Below are 14,458 nucleotides of genomic sequence, written 5' to 3' on the forward strand. Positions count from 1 at the left end.
GAATGTGCCGCAGCCAGCGAACAGGTAGATGAATCGGGCCCACTAATCACAACTTTACCAACTCTCCCACATTGGCTGGTGGAGTTGCAAATAGACCACGCCCCTTTATGTGAAGCCACACCACAATTTCTGATCTACACTTCAAGAAAGTTGGGAGGTACAGTATAGGTCTAAAGTGCAAGGGGCAGATTTATCAAGTGGCGGCATTTCCCATAGCAACCAGATTGTAGCTATAATCTATGTAGCACATTTAAGATGATATCTACAGGTGTGGATCAGTTGGTCACCAGAAGTTGTTAGACAGTCATTAGGTCGACACCATTAGGTTGACATGTGTCTAGGTCGACATGAGTGTAGGTTGACATGGGTTGGGTCGACGGGGTCATTGGGTCGATAGCCAAAAGGTCGACATGGGGTTTTTCACTGTTTTTACCCGAATGTCGACAAGGAAACAGGTTAAAGTGCACCACGTCCCCTCGCATGGCTCGCATCACTCGCCATGCTTCGGGCTTGGTGCCTCGCTAAGCTCGACACACTATTTTATTCTCCCATCACGTCCTGGTGGATGGTAGGGCATGAAATACCACCTGTCGGCACATATCGGCTCAAAAAACAGTGATAAATCCCATGTCAACCTTTTGACCCTGTCGACCTAATGGCCCTGTCTACCTAACTCATGTCGACCTAAATGCATGTCGACCTAATGGTGTCGACCTAATGACGGTCTGAATGGATGCTATAAGCAATACCTCCACTTGTCACCTTGAGATGGTTTTATAAATTTCCCCTCAGAGGAGGCTACAAATTTGTTGGATGAAACCACATTCATGTAATTGCAGCCTATCAATTCACAGGTAAAAACAGTTGTATCACTGGCATTCAGTGACTTCATTGGATTCAGTCTCATTAGTACTAACTCCTGCCTTCTAGTTAAAGGAAGTTAAATCTGAGCACAGATCTATTATATTTCTTAAAATATTAGCACTGGCTAAGAAGCAATGATGCAATTCAGACGCTTATAGAAACGTCACATACTCTGGTGTTTATTTACTTTGATAGGAGTTTTATTAAAGGTGCGCACCTCCCAACTGTACCGATTACAGCGGGACAGTCTGGATATTTGGAGACTGTCCCGCTGTCCCTTCGGCAGGTAGCAATATTGGGGGAAGCTTCAGATCACTGCTGTTGGGCACGTCCCCGAAACTGGCGAAAATACTGTAGATACCGAATGGGTTTTATAGACAGGATACAGGTTGGGGCCTCTCTCCCCACAACTATACTAGTAAACATGGCTTTATTATACATAGATATACATACATGTAATGTCATATACACATATATATATATATATATATATATATATATATATATATACACACATATAAATCTGTACAAGCTGGGACTGACACAAACTATAATGCATACCTGCCAACTTTTTAAAACTCTTCTCTGGGAGAAGCTGGAGAGGAGTGAAAGGGGGGCTGGACGAGGCTACGTTTTGGGGGCGGGCGAGGCTGATGTCACCAAGCCCCGCCCCCACAACCGACAGCCGCATTAATTCATGGGTCCGTGGATTGGGCTAAAATAATGCGAAATTACGCGATTTGATGCATTTTTGCCCCGCCCCCCTCCCCGCGGACCCATGAAATTCAGAAATTTATACCACGGGGAAGGGGGGGGGGGGGACAGGAGCTGTGGCTATAATGCGGGAGGCTTGCCTACCTTCCCGGGGGGCCGGGAGGGAGACCCATTTTGCGGGACCCTCTCGGCCATTCCAGGAGGGTAGGCAAGTATGCTATAATGGACATTTAGCAACTATGGGGGTTATTCAGACCTGATTGCAAATTCGCATCTGCCCCAACCCATTCCTTCATGTGGGAGATCCTTCTGAAACCTCTAAACAGGCTGCAGCTTTGTATACATGGTCACGGGACACTTATACTATGTGCAGATGTGGTGGCCGGTGCACGAAGGGAACGGGTTCCCCTTACCTTACTGCTTCAGTGGCGACTCGGGTTCGGCTGTTCTTCTGTCTTCCGGTGGCTGGAGGGACACCTCAATGAAAGGGGACAATGTTCTGCGGTACAACTCAAATTTATTAGGAAACAAAGGCAACTTGTGCCCACTGACCCTCACGGTGGAGCAGTGACTGCGGGTTAAGGCAACGAACAACAGGTAATTATGAAACAAGTATCCTGATAACGGTTGGTTATCACACAACAGTAATACAGAGTCAGAATACATACATACCCACTGGGGCCCATAGGCTTCACGTGTTCAAGGTACCGTGACGGCGGTCTGGGTCAAACACCCCTACTTTAACGTTACTACTGGATCAGTTAGTCGACACGGTAACATTGACACTGAAGTCTACTCTTGACATATTCACACATAAAACCACAACAATAATTATGACAGTAGCAATAAATTGAATAACTGGTGCACCAGTTTGATTAAACAATTGAGGTGACGTCACCTTGGTATAGAGCTCAGTCCAGGTCAACCTGTGCACGGGGGTTGGGGAGGAGTCAAGTCCACGAGGGCCCCAATATACCAAGTACTTGGATATCCTTTAGGTTGCCGGAATCGTGGGCCAAAAGGTCAGTTACACCAGGTCCCTACTAACGCTGGGGTGGAGTCCCTGGATTGACCACCAGGTGGCGCCGTCTGCCTAACAAGCGGAAGGAATCTAGAAAGGCAAGTCGGCTGGGCAGATTACACTAGGCTATGGGCACCAAGCCCATGGAGTTTCTCCATAAAAGCGCTCCCAGTCTCAGGGAGACTCTGAGCCTGTTGGGGCTTAATTACAGGGCCTCCTTTGGAGAGTGGCCTGGGCCTGTCCTTAGCCCTCCAAAGTAACCAATAGAAAAGTGCCGGTGGGCAAGTAGGGTCTGTAGGCAGGGTCCCAGGGGCAAGTGTAGCGAACGCAGGGGAACGCAGGGGAAGGCTGCTGGCGGGGCCAGGCTGGGGATGAGTACCTGGTGACTGGATGCTGGTGCAGGCTCCTGCCCGTCACGAGCTGCGACTCTGCGTTCCCTGGTGCGGGGGATCTCTGCTGGGCGTTGTCTGCTTCAGGGGGGGCGCACTAGTGGGGGCGCTGCAGCCGCAGCGTTGCCGCACTCCGTGGCCCCTCCGGCTTCCGATTGTTGGCTGGGAGACAGCTGGGGCGATCAGTCTCCGGCGCCGGCGGCTGCTTGGGCGCGTCACCGCCTTCCGTCCTGTCGCCTGCCTCTGTGTCTCTCCGGTCTTCTCCTCCGCGTCGTCTAGCAGGTCACTCGGCCGGCGTTGGGGTCACTGCAGATCAGCTGCGACGCTGCTTCCCCGCGACGCCCGGCTAGCGTCGTCCTCCGCTCTCTGTCTCGCGGCTTCCAGCTGCTCTTCTCCTCCACCACGCCGCCGTCCACACGCGCGCTCTCCTCCCCAGCACGCCCTGAGCTTCCCTTCTCTCCTCCTCTTCGGCCTTCCCAGCCAATCCCTGCCTGTCTTAGCCCATCAGTCACTCTCTGCGGCGCGAAAACCCTGGGGCACTGTTAACCCCTGGCGCCCTGGCTGTTAACCCCCCTGGTGTCCTGCAATGGGGGTGTGTTTGCACAGTCCTGGGGCACCACATTCACCCCCGCTTTTTCGGATGCGTGTCCCCGCGCATCATAACACCACAAATAATTGTTCTGGACGATCACATGACATTTATAATGGTAGCAATGACAGTGCTTTACATTTCACAGTACATACACAATGGGTTGTGGGACGGTATCTAATCCTGGTACCGCCGGGGAAGTGTACCCCGGGTACTCCTTTCGGAGCGCCTTAGCTCAGGCTCGGGGGCCACCTCCTCGGCCGCGCGAGGCGCGATTAATTCAACTGGCGGCCTAGGCTGGGCTTGCCGTGGCATAATGGACCAGCCCACCATCATCAATAGCTCGAGAGGGTCAGTGGGCAGTGGAGGCGAGAGGATTGCTCCACCCTTCGGCTCTTCATCCCCATCATCCTTTGGTGCTTCCTTTAGCTTTTGGTCCGGTCTTAGGCGGAGCCTGTGCTGACTTCTGTGGGCCGATGCTAGAGGGGCGCCGTCGGACTTCGAAGCCTGGCCACCCGCCACTATCAACATGGATTCGACTGCGTGCGAGTTCAGCCCCCGCTTGGGGTTCACTTTGGTATGTGGCCGCTTCTTCCTCATTGGCTCACTCGGTACTCGAACCGGAGAGCTCTGTTGGCCACATCCGTACGCTTTCCCGTTACTTCTTCCTACCCCATCTTCTGTTCCCTCGGGGTACACACCACTCCGTTGGGGCGGATCTTTCGGGGGGTAGTACCGTGGATGACTTCTGTGGCTGGGGTAATTCCAACGGCGCTCTCTTCTTGCGGCATATCGGGTGCCTCTGACTGGAACGCCACCAGGGCCAGTGACGTCGACTGCCCGGGGGCCCTTTCTTCCCCTGATGATGTCGAACTCCACCGGCTCCCCGACTTCGAGGCTTCTGTAAAGATCTCTCGCATTCTTCTTTGGGATAGCTGTGAAGTGGACGAAGACATCCCTTTCTGTATCGGCACAATTGATAAAACCGTATCCCCGTCGTACATGGAACCAGACCACCCTTCCCTGGTTCTTTACGCGAGCTGAAGGGTACCGATCCGATGTGGCAGGTGATTCGCTCGCACTTATATAGCATTGTCTGCCATAGCAAGCCTGCCCATCTTCTGGGGCTGGACCTAAGCTTCCCGTGCTCCCCGAGGTTCGGCCCTCGACCTCGGGGTGTTGGTGTTTAAATCTTCGTCCCGGTTGCCGTCTCTCTCTGTGCTTCCGGCCTCCTGGCTTCGGTAGTACGTCGGACGTCCCTGCCCCTCCAACCGGTCAGGAGGCTGCCGCCCATACTCTCGGGGCGGTTCCCACCTGCTTCGGGCCGGACTTTGTCTTTCGGTTCTCCATCTTGGTTCTGCATAGCTCGGTGCCGGTGCACTCGCCATCCGACGCATTTCTTTCTGCATCTCCGCCATCCCAGCAGTCAGTTCCTCCATTTGCTTCTGGAGCGTCTGCATCGCATCTCTGTCGGGCTGCTGGCCACCTTGCACCGCCAAGCCTTGGGTCTGTTTTGCCCTGTCAGTGGGACTGGCCGTGGCTCCGGTTGAGTTCGCTCCTTCTTTGAAGCCGATCAGTTCTGGATACCCCTCTTCCCTATTTTTGGGGTTACCAATGATAGCGAGGGCCGCCGTCTTGAAGTCCCGGAAGGTCTTGCCAGGTATCTGTGACCTCAGCAGCCGTAACTGGACCTTGACATTTTCTTGGGCCACCCCTTCGACAAATTGAACTGTTAAGGCCTCGTCGGCGTTTCGCACCTCCTCCGGGTCCACTGCTTGGATAGCCTTTAACGTCTCCTGTAGGCTCAGGGCATAGTCCCGTAGGGACTCATTTGGCTGTTGCTTGCGAGCATACAATTTCATCTTCAGCTCAGGGATGGTCTTCGTTTCAAATGTCGTGAAGATTTTCTTTAGCATGTCTGTCGCACTTTTTCTATCTTCCGTTGACCATGAGGCCACTTCTCTGCGTGCCGATCCAGTCAGCTGCCCCATCAGCATTTCCACCTTCTGCCGTTCGCTAGGCTTATACATCCGGAACGTGGATTCTATGTTGTTCCTGAAGTCCGCGAATGTGGTTTTCTGTAGCTGGTCATCGTCTCCGCTATAGGTCAGGAGCCACGGGGCTCCGAAATAGTACGGTAGGGTGATGGCCGCGGCCGGTGTTGCATCTTCTGCGTCCTGTTCTTGATCCTGTGGGTTTGGCGGTTGTGCCGCCCCTCCTCCTTGTTGCTGCTCCATCTTTCACCGAGCTGTCACTCTCCTGATGCACCCGTATCCTGTTCGTTGTGACGCCAAGTTTTATGTGGTGGCCGGTGCACGAAGGGAACGGGTTCCCCTTACCTTACTGCTTCAGTGGCGACTCGGGTTCGGCTGTTCTTCTGTCTTCCGGTGGCTGGAGGGACACCTCAATGAAAGGGGACAATGTTCTGCGGTACAACTCAAATTTATTAGGAAACAAAGGCAACTTGTGCCCACTGACCCTCACGGTGGAGCAGTGACTGCGGGTTAAGGCAACGAACAACAGGTAATTATGAAACAAGTATCCTGATAACGGTTGGTTATCACACAACAGTAATACAGAGTCAGAATACATACATACCCACTGGGGCCCATAGGCTTCACGTGTTCAAGGTACCGTGACGGCGGTCTGGGTCAAACACCCCTACTTTAACGTTACTACTGGATCAGTTAGTCGACACGGTAACATTGACACTGAAGTCTACTCTTGACATATTCACACATAAAACCACAACAATAATTATGACAGTAGCAATAAATTGAATAACTGGTGCACCAGTTTGATTAAACAATTGAGGTGACGTCACCTTGGTATAGAGCTCAGTCCAGGTCAACCTGTGCACGGGGGTTGGGGAGGAGTCAAGTCCACGAGGGCCCCAATATACCAAGTACTTGGATATCCTTTAGGTTGCCGGAATCGTGGGCCAAAAGGTCAGTTACACCAGGTCCCTACTAACGCTGGGGTGGAGTCCCTGGATTGACCACCAGGTGGCGCCGTCTGCCTAACAAGCGGAAGGAATCTAGAAAGGCAAGTCGGCTGGGCAGATTACACTAGGCTATGGGCACCAAGCCCATGGAGTTTCTCCATAAAAGCGCTCCCAGTCTCAGGGAGACTCTGAGCCTGTTGGGGCTTAATTACAGGGCCTCCTTTGGAGAGTGGCCTGGGCCTGTCCTTAGCCCTCCAAAGTAACCAATAGAAAAGTGCCGGTGGGCAAGTAGGGTCTGTAGGCAGGGTCCCAGGGGCAAGTGTAGCGAACGCAGGGGAACGCAGGGGAAGGCTGCTGGCGGGGCCAGGCTGGGGATGAGTACCTGGTGACTGGATGCTGGTGCAGGCTCCTGCCCGTCACGAGCTGCGACTCTGCGTTCCCTGGTGCGGGGGATCTCTGCTGGGCGTTGTCTGCTTCAGGGGGGGCGCACTAGTGGGGGCGCTGCAGCCGCAGCGTTGCCGCACTCCGTGGCCCCTCCGGCTTCCGATTGTTGGCTGGGAGACAGCTGGGGCGATCAGTCTCCGGCGCCGGCGGCTGCTTGGGCGCGTCACCGCCTTCCGTCCTGTCGCCTGCCTCTGTGTCTCTCCGGTCTTCTCCTCCGCGTCGTCTAGCAGGTCACTCGGCCGGCGTTGGGGTCACTGCAGATCAGCTGCGACGCTGCTTCCCCGCGACGCCCGGCTAGCGTCGTCCTCCGCTCTCTGTCTCGCGGCTTCCAGCTGCTCTTCTCCTCCACCACGCCGCCGTCCACACGCGCGCTCTCCTCCCCAGCACGCCCTGAGCTTCCCTTCTCTCCTCCTCTTCGGCCTTCCCAGCCAATCCCTGCCTGTCTTAGCCCATCAGTCACTCTCTGCGGCGCGAAAACCCTGGGGCACTGTTAACCCCTGGCGCCCTGGCTGTTAACCCCCCTGGTGTCCTGCAATGGGGGTGTGTTTGCACAGTCCTGGGGCACCACACAGACACCTCACTACCAACCAGTGATGCCCATTCATCCTTATATCAGGAGAGATACCGATGCTTATGATTCCAGTTGCTTGTAATCGCTTTCGGTTGTGTACATAGGGGTATGGGTCATAGGGTCGACATATATTTAGGTTTTGACCACTTAAGAGCAACACATGAAATAGGTAGACGTGGGTCGGAAAGTCAATACAACTGATACATTAAGTCGACATGAGTTTTTCACGTTTTTTTGTTTTGTTCTGAATGTCGACATGAACCCCATATCAGTGTACCGCGTCCCTTCGCATGGCTCGCTGTGCTTCGGATCCTATCGTATTCGCCTTCCACGCCCTAGTGGATGGTCAGGTCGGCTAAAAATAAAAACCATGTGAAAAACGCATGTCGACTCTCCCATTGTCGACCTAATGCTTGTGTAGACCTAAGACCTGTCAACCGTTAGTGGACGACCTAATGTATGTTGACCTTCATAGTGTCAACCTAGCGGCTGTATCCCGTACACAGATGCGGACTCTTTAACCTTTACATCTGCACACTATTCCTTGTGCAGATTGTGATAGTGATTTGTGTGCACATTACACAGCTGCAAATGTATTTATTTTTTGTGGACTTTGGACTTGCTAATCATGTCAAGTGAAGTGAGGCAAACGCTCACATCACATCCACCAGCGCCATGGCAACTGCATACATATACTCAGCCTTGGCGCAAAAGCATAGGGCCTAATTCAGACCTGGTTGCTCATCTGCAAAGTTGCAGATGACTGCAACTAGATAGCCGCCGCCGAGACAGACAGAAAACCTGCGCAAATCTGTGAGTTCCAGTCTGTGTACATGTGAGTAAGTCTGACCCTTCTACAGTTCTGCGACAGGCAGACCGAAGCACGCACTGGCGTCACACATCCTCCCTTAAAACGCCTGGGCAGGCCTGCATTTTTCTTTTTGGACACTCAGTTAAAAAAAAAAAAAAGTTTGGTTACCACCCCCCAAACGCCAGCTTCCTGTCAATCCAGTTTGCTATTTGGGCTCGCGCATGCACACTACGATTTGTGCACATGAATGTCATTCCATGATCAAACGGATTGCAAATTCGCACAACAGCGATCAACTTTGAATCAGCCCCATAGACTTCCGAAATGAGTGTCTGATCATGAAGAGTGGACGCGCCAATAGAGACACTGGAGGCGTGTTTCTCTATGTACATGATCTCATCTGATTATGGAAACTGGATTGATACGCATTTCTGCTTGCAGACATTCCCTGTTTCCTACCTTAAACAATACCTTCCTGTCAATAACTGCGCTGAAATTCTCAGCGAGAGCGGCATCGCAACTCTACCGCGGTGCATGTACAGTCTACCATTAATTGCTCAGTCTTGTGGACATTGACCATGTATTCAAGCTGGAATTGGGCCCTGTGTGTATTGTGTTTTCTCCTTTGGACTCTTTAGCAAACAAAGCACTTTTTTTTTTTTTTTCTCAAATGGACAAAACCATGCTGCACTGTAGGTGGGGCAGATGTAACGTGGGAACCAACCCCCAGTGCTGTGAGGCAGTAATACTAACCATTACATCGTCCATGCTGCTGTTTTTGTTCCTACACAATTGTTAAGTTCTGGGTAGCACAGTAATCTGTCCCTCTCCCCCTCTAATTCTTGTGTTCAGCTAAGAACATGTAAGACATGGGTCTTCAACCTGTGGCCCCCCAGATGTTGTGAAACTACATGTTCCAACATGCATTGCCACATTTTTTTCCTATGAGAGCATACCAAAACTGTCAGTGCATGCTGGGACATGTAGTTCTACAACATCTGGAGGGCCACAGGTTGAAGACATGTGATGTAAGATAAATGTGTAACTGGTGATTGCACAAGGAAGCAGGTGGAGATCCTGAGGTCCAACGGCACCGTGCTCCTCTCTGGTGTAGTGTGATTTCCCAGCATGGTTTATTTTATATGTATATGAAATTGCCTACTTCTGGTTATTTGTAATGTGTCACATGAGCTTTGCTGTATTGGTCACATTGTGTACTGTTGCAGGTTGGACAGGCGGCCTACTCTGCCTCCAAAGGGGGAATTGTAGGAATGACCCTCCCTATCGCTCGAGATCTGGCTCCACTTGGCATCAGAGTCGTGACAATCGCTCCTGGTACTTTCCTTTTTATATCTGTTTTACTTGCATAAATGTGACCTGCTAGGGCAGGGAAGGGGAACCATTGGCCTTCAACTGTTGTTAAACTACACATACAAGAATGCCGTGCAACTATTGAGCATTGTCAAAAAGCAAAACTGTAGCAGAGCATGCTGGGATGTTTACTTCAGCAACAACTGGGAGCCAAAGGTTCCCCATCCTTGCACTAGGGAACCATTTGTTTATACTACCTGATGCCTACACATAGTGAAGGCAGCCATTTTGTGTCCAGCACTAATGTTCTTGGGAATGATGCCTAGTCATACATCTATGACCAGCCCTACATGGATAGTAGTTGGGGGATTCTTCATTGAGGTCATTTATTGCTGGCAATAAAGTTACGTTTGCCAGGCATCCTTGTGATCCCCCCCCCCCCCCCCTCAACTTAGTCATATGGGACACCTGTAGTAAAGAAAGAGGGTCCCAATTATACAGATATAAGTAGTTTACATAAAGTGTCAGCAGCCATTTTATTTCTTAAGCAACTCTTTATGCAATTGCAGCCAGGAAATTCACTACAATCTATAAATTCTGATTAGAGTTTTTGTGAAATAGAATGCATTACCACACAAAATGGCTGCCTATGTTGTGTCTGTGACTGATGCTCTCTGTGAGACTGTTACAGCTGAGGAAGCCTGATACAGATGTGTTTGCAGTGCTAACAAAGCAGCAGCAAACTGTGAGGCAGCCGCCTACAAGCAAACAAACGTCCACCAAAGCCATCACAACATGCTCGGCAACTGAGTGCGAGTGGTCCCATTGTGCCTTCATGGCTGTTCAAGAATATACATGGGAGTTGTGATGTCGCCATTTTTTGTATGCATATAAGATCGCCTTCTTTTTGCAGACACTCCCCGCTATCTCCGTGACTGAGTTTTCACTGCGAGCAGCATTGCAAGTTTACCTTGGTGCCGTGTGCTGTCTCCCTGTTGTACACTTCCTCCTTAGTCAATACTAGATATGAGTGACTTTTTTCGTTGTGCTGTTCTTACTCTAGGAAAGGTTTAAATTATTAATAATGACCCTTTTTTCTTGTGAGGCGTTATGGAGTCTGGTCCCCCCCGCTAAAGCCCCATACACACTGGGTGATTTTGAGTTTAAAGCAGCTCAGTTTGTTGTACCAGCTGCTTTCCGCTCCAAAGCGGCCTAGTGTGTACGGGAGAGTGGTGATGCGCGCTCTGGCATCATCGCCAGCCGCGCCACTCATCTGCTGGTATTACCAGCAGATGAGACAGGGTGGACATCTTTCAATAGCGTCCGACTATGGAAAGCTGTCCACGCCCTGGAGAAATCACTGGGCAGGGGGAAATCGCTTGGTGTGTATGCACTTTGCTTGAACACCGTTGGCTTATTTAGTACCTTCAATTTTTATATTTAAACATCTGTTCTCAAGTATGAATATTGCAAAAACCTAGACAGCTAGTGAGCCTTGGGGACCAATATTGGAAAACACTTTTTTTTTTTTTTTTGTGTAAGATTTTTCTGTGCTCCGGAACACTGCAAAATGTCACCGAATATTCTGTCTTTCCAGGCTTGTTCGCAACCCCTCTCCTCCTTGGTCTCCCTGAGAAGGCAAGAGAATTCCTGGCCAAGCAAGTACCTTTCCCCAGCCGACTGGGCCACCCTGAAGAGTATGCCCACCTGGTACAAACCATTGTAGAAAACCCCATGTTGAATGCAGAAGTCATTCGTCTGGACGGTGCCCTTCGTATGCAGCCTTAAGAAAGTTAGAATCTTACGGGGAACCACCAAACCTTCCGTCCACGTCTTAAAGCATTGCTACCGGGTTACACTAGGAGTTGTAAGGCTATTGTGGCATTGATGCCAGGAATGTACCCAGAAATCTATCACTAGATTATTCTAGAAGATGTGTAAGGCCAGCCAGATTTTCTGGAACTGTGATTTTGACCTAATTCTGTTTATGCGGTTTGTAGGATAAAATTAGTTTTCTGATTATCGGATGCTTCTGCTCTTTGATTCATTTTGTTCTTCTCATTGAACATAACAAGTGTTCATTTGGTGTGGGTGGAAATGCATAAGGAACACCATGTGATACATAACACCAATGGAAACAAATAAACTATGGAAATACATCAGATAACAAAGGTGCATTTTTTTTTTTTTTTAACAATTTTATTTACAGTTTCTTATATAGCGCACACATATTCGGCAGCGCTTTTACAGAGAATATTTGAACAATCACATCAGTCCCTGCCCCAGTGGAGCTTACAATCTATATTCCCTACCACATGTACACACACATACAGACATTCTAGGGTTAAGGGATTGTGGCAGGAGTACCCAGAAGAAACCCACACAGATGCGGGAGAATATACAAACACCGCACAGTTAAAGCCATGGTTGGAATTGAACCCATGACCTCAGTGCTGTGAGGCAGTAATGCTAACCATTACACCCATCCATACTGCCCACTTTGCAATATTAACATGGCTGTGGAATCATGTTACCATGGGCGTGGGGTGGGGTGGCTGAGGTAGGGGTTGTTTAATGGGTAGCAGGGAGTGTGTGATGGGGGGCAGAGAGTGCAGTGGTTGGGGCAGGGTCTGTGTGATTGGGAGAGGGGGGCATGCAATGAGACACAATTGCATATGAAAAATCTCATCGAGGGTAATCTAACTGACTATGGAACTGGAGAAATGTTCTAATACCCAGAATACTAATGATTCCCTCAAATTTACCGTTTAATTTTAAACAAGTCCAGTTCCTGATACGTTTGCTTTGCCATGACCATAAATAAAGCACAAGATCAAACACCTAATGTAGCTGGAGTTGATCTAAGTGGGAAATGTTCTTCCCAGGACAACTTCTTGTGGCCCTTTCGCGTGTTACATAAAAATATATATATATATCTTTTTGTATTCATGTCCAGAGGAAAAATTACAAATGTGGTCGATTTAAAGAAATATATTATAAGGCACTAATTTTTTTTTTTTTTATGTAAAAACATCACTGTTACTAGAAATAATGTACCTGTGCAAAGCAGAAGGGCGGCTCACTAGTAAGGAATAAGAACAAGGCTTTCCCTTTAGTGTAGAAACAAGTCTGCAGGTGACCACTAGGTGCCGCTAATGCCTAGCAATGCTTTGTAATCAAAATTGGGCCAAATTCACTAAGGTAGCATTAGAACAAGAAAATATAAACATATCTACAGTAATTCAAGAATATACTGTTTTTATTATAGGCTGTATAGTTTATAAAGTAGAAAACCATTTTCAAGAAAGCCCTTTTTTTTTTTTTTATTATGAAAAATTTCTGGTGAAAGCATACCTCCCAACATTTTGATTTTAGAAGTCTGGATGCTCGCATGGCTGAAAAAGGGGTGTGCCCTATGTCACAGGGGTCACGGCCTTACAGGGATACTGTCACTACAGGAGCATGGCCAGCTCTGTGTAAGCTGTCTCTGTCTCATGCAGTGCGGTCCTTTTGCCTGCCGGTGCGGTCCTTTTGCATGGGATTTATCGCATGCGATCCCACAGATTGCTTCTGCAGCAGGGACGACTGCTGTCAATCACATTCAATTTGGATGCTTTTCATGCGTTTGATCGCTGCAATCGCATGCAAAGAGCCCAAATTGCATGTCAATAATCCTATAGTATGGGGACCTGACCCCTCCCTTCTATAAAGGCCCCATATACTTGTGTAACATATCTACGGCTCAAGTCGCATGTGATTTCCCTTGAACTCCCCCGGCAGCTTCTTGGAAGTTCTTTAATGCAATTTTGTAGTTGATGTGCTATTGTCACATGCAATTCACATTGCCATACATCTGATGCGCTGGACTACAGGGTGCTAGCTGGTTGACAAATCATAGCTGTAAGTGCCCAAACACACCCCGTCCTCCTGGCTGCACACTAAACTGCCCACATACTCTCAGAATGTGGGCAGACGGGATTGAAATGCCGGCATCCTAATTGATGTTGGAATTCTGGCATCGGTCTTCTGACTGTTGGCATCCCATTGAAAGATGAGAGCATGATGGTCTGGTCTGCAACAGACATCAGATGGAACACCAGTTCAGTACACAAATAGCGTACTGGACCGATGGCGTGCATGCGCATAAAGGCTGAATGTATTATACTTTTATGGTAGTGACCACCATACTTTTTGAGGCTTCAGCTGTCATGGTTCCATGATTGTATTCCCCCCCCACCGCCCATTACGCCAACCATTACTCTCCCCCCCCCCCCCCCCCCGATTATTACAAGGCAATACTATAATCTCCAAAAAATCACTTTAAAAACAAAAACTTAATGGGCTAATATTTTTCCAAATATGCTGATATTTGTTTAATTAAACCAAGCATACCTCCAAACATCTTCAATGTAGAAATCACACGGCTCAGGAAAATGGGTGTGGGCCTATGCCATAGGGGGATCCACATTTTACATCACTACGGGTGCATGGCCAGCACTGTCATGCTGGTCATGCCCCCAGCCCCTCTGCCTCTCTAAATAGATGCTGGACGGTCCTGCGATAAGCGAGACAGTTGGGGGGGAATGAATTATATTAAAGCTATTTAATCTTTATTTAGTATAATTTTATGTACATTTTTCATATTTGTCAATAAAATGAATACGGTTAAATATCTATAGTGTACATAATTTGGTCATTAAAAATATATCTACAAATGTGCCCTAGACATTAGATAAGAGGTGGGCAGAGCCTGGCAGCTGCTGGAAGGTTAGTTTCCAACAGGTAATGGCAGGCCCTCAG

The 14,458-nt window shown here is 49.3% G+C and overlaps 1 long non-coding RNA gene across 1 annotated transcript; it reads left to right on the forward strand.

Annotated features, from left to right (window-relative positions):
- The first annotated feature begins 9,028 nt into the window (after positions 1-9,028).
- LOC146056584 (uncharacterized) lies at positions 9,029-11,680 on the forward strand. Its single transcript, XR_014469358.1, has 2 exons — positions 9,029-9,682; positions 11,256-11,680. It is a non-coding gene; the product is annotated as an uncharacterized LOC146056584 (long non-coding RNA).
- Positions 11,681-14,458: the final 2,778 nt, after the last annotated feature.

Source organism: Crinia signifera, unplaced genomic scaffold (genome assembly GCF_055691185.1).
Source record: "Crinia signifera unplaced genomic scaffold, ASM5569118v1 HAP2_SCAFFOLD_83, whole genome shotgun sequence".
Classification (NCBI taxonomy): domain Eukaryota; kingdom Metazoa; phylum Chordata; class Amphibia; order Anura; family Myobatrachidae; genus Crinia; species Crinia signifera.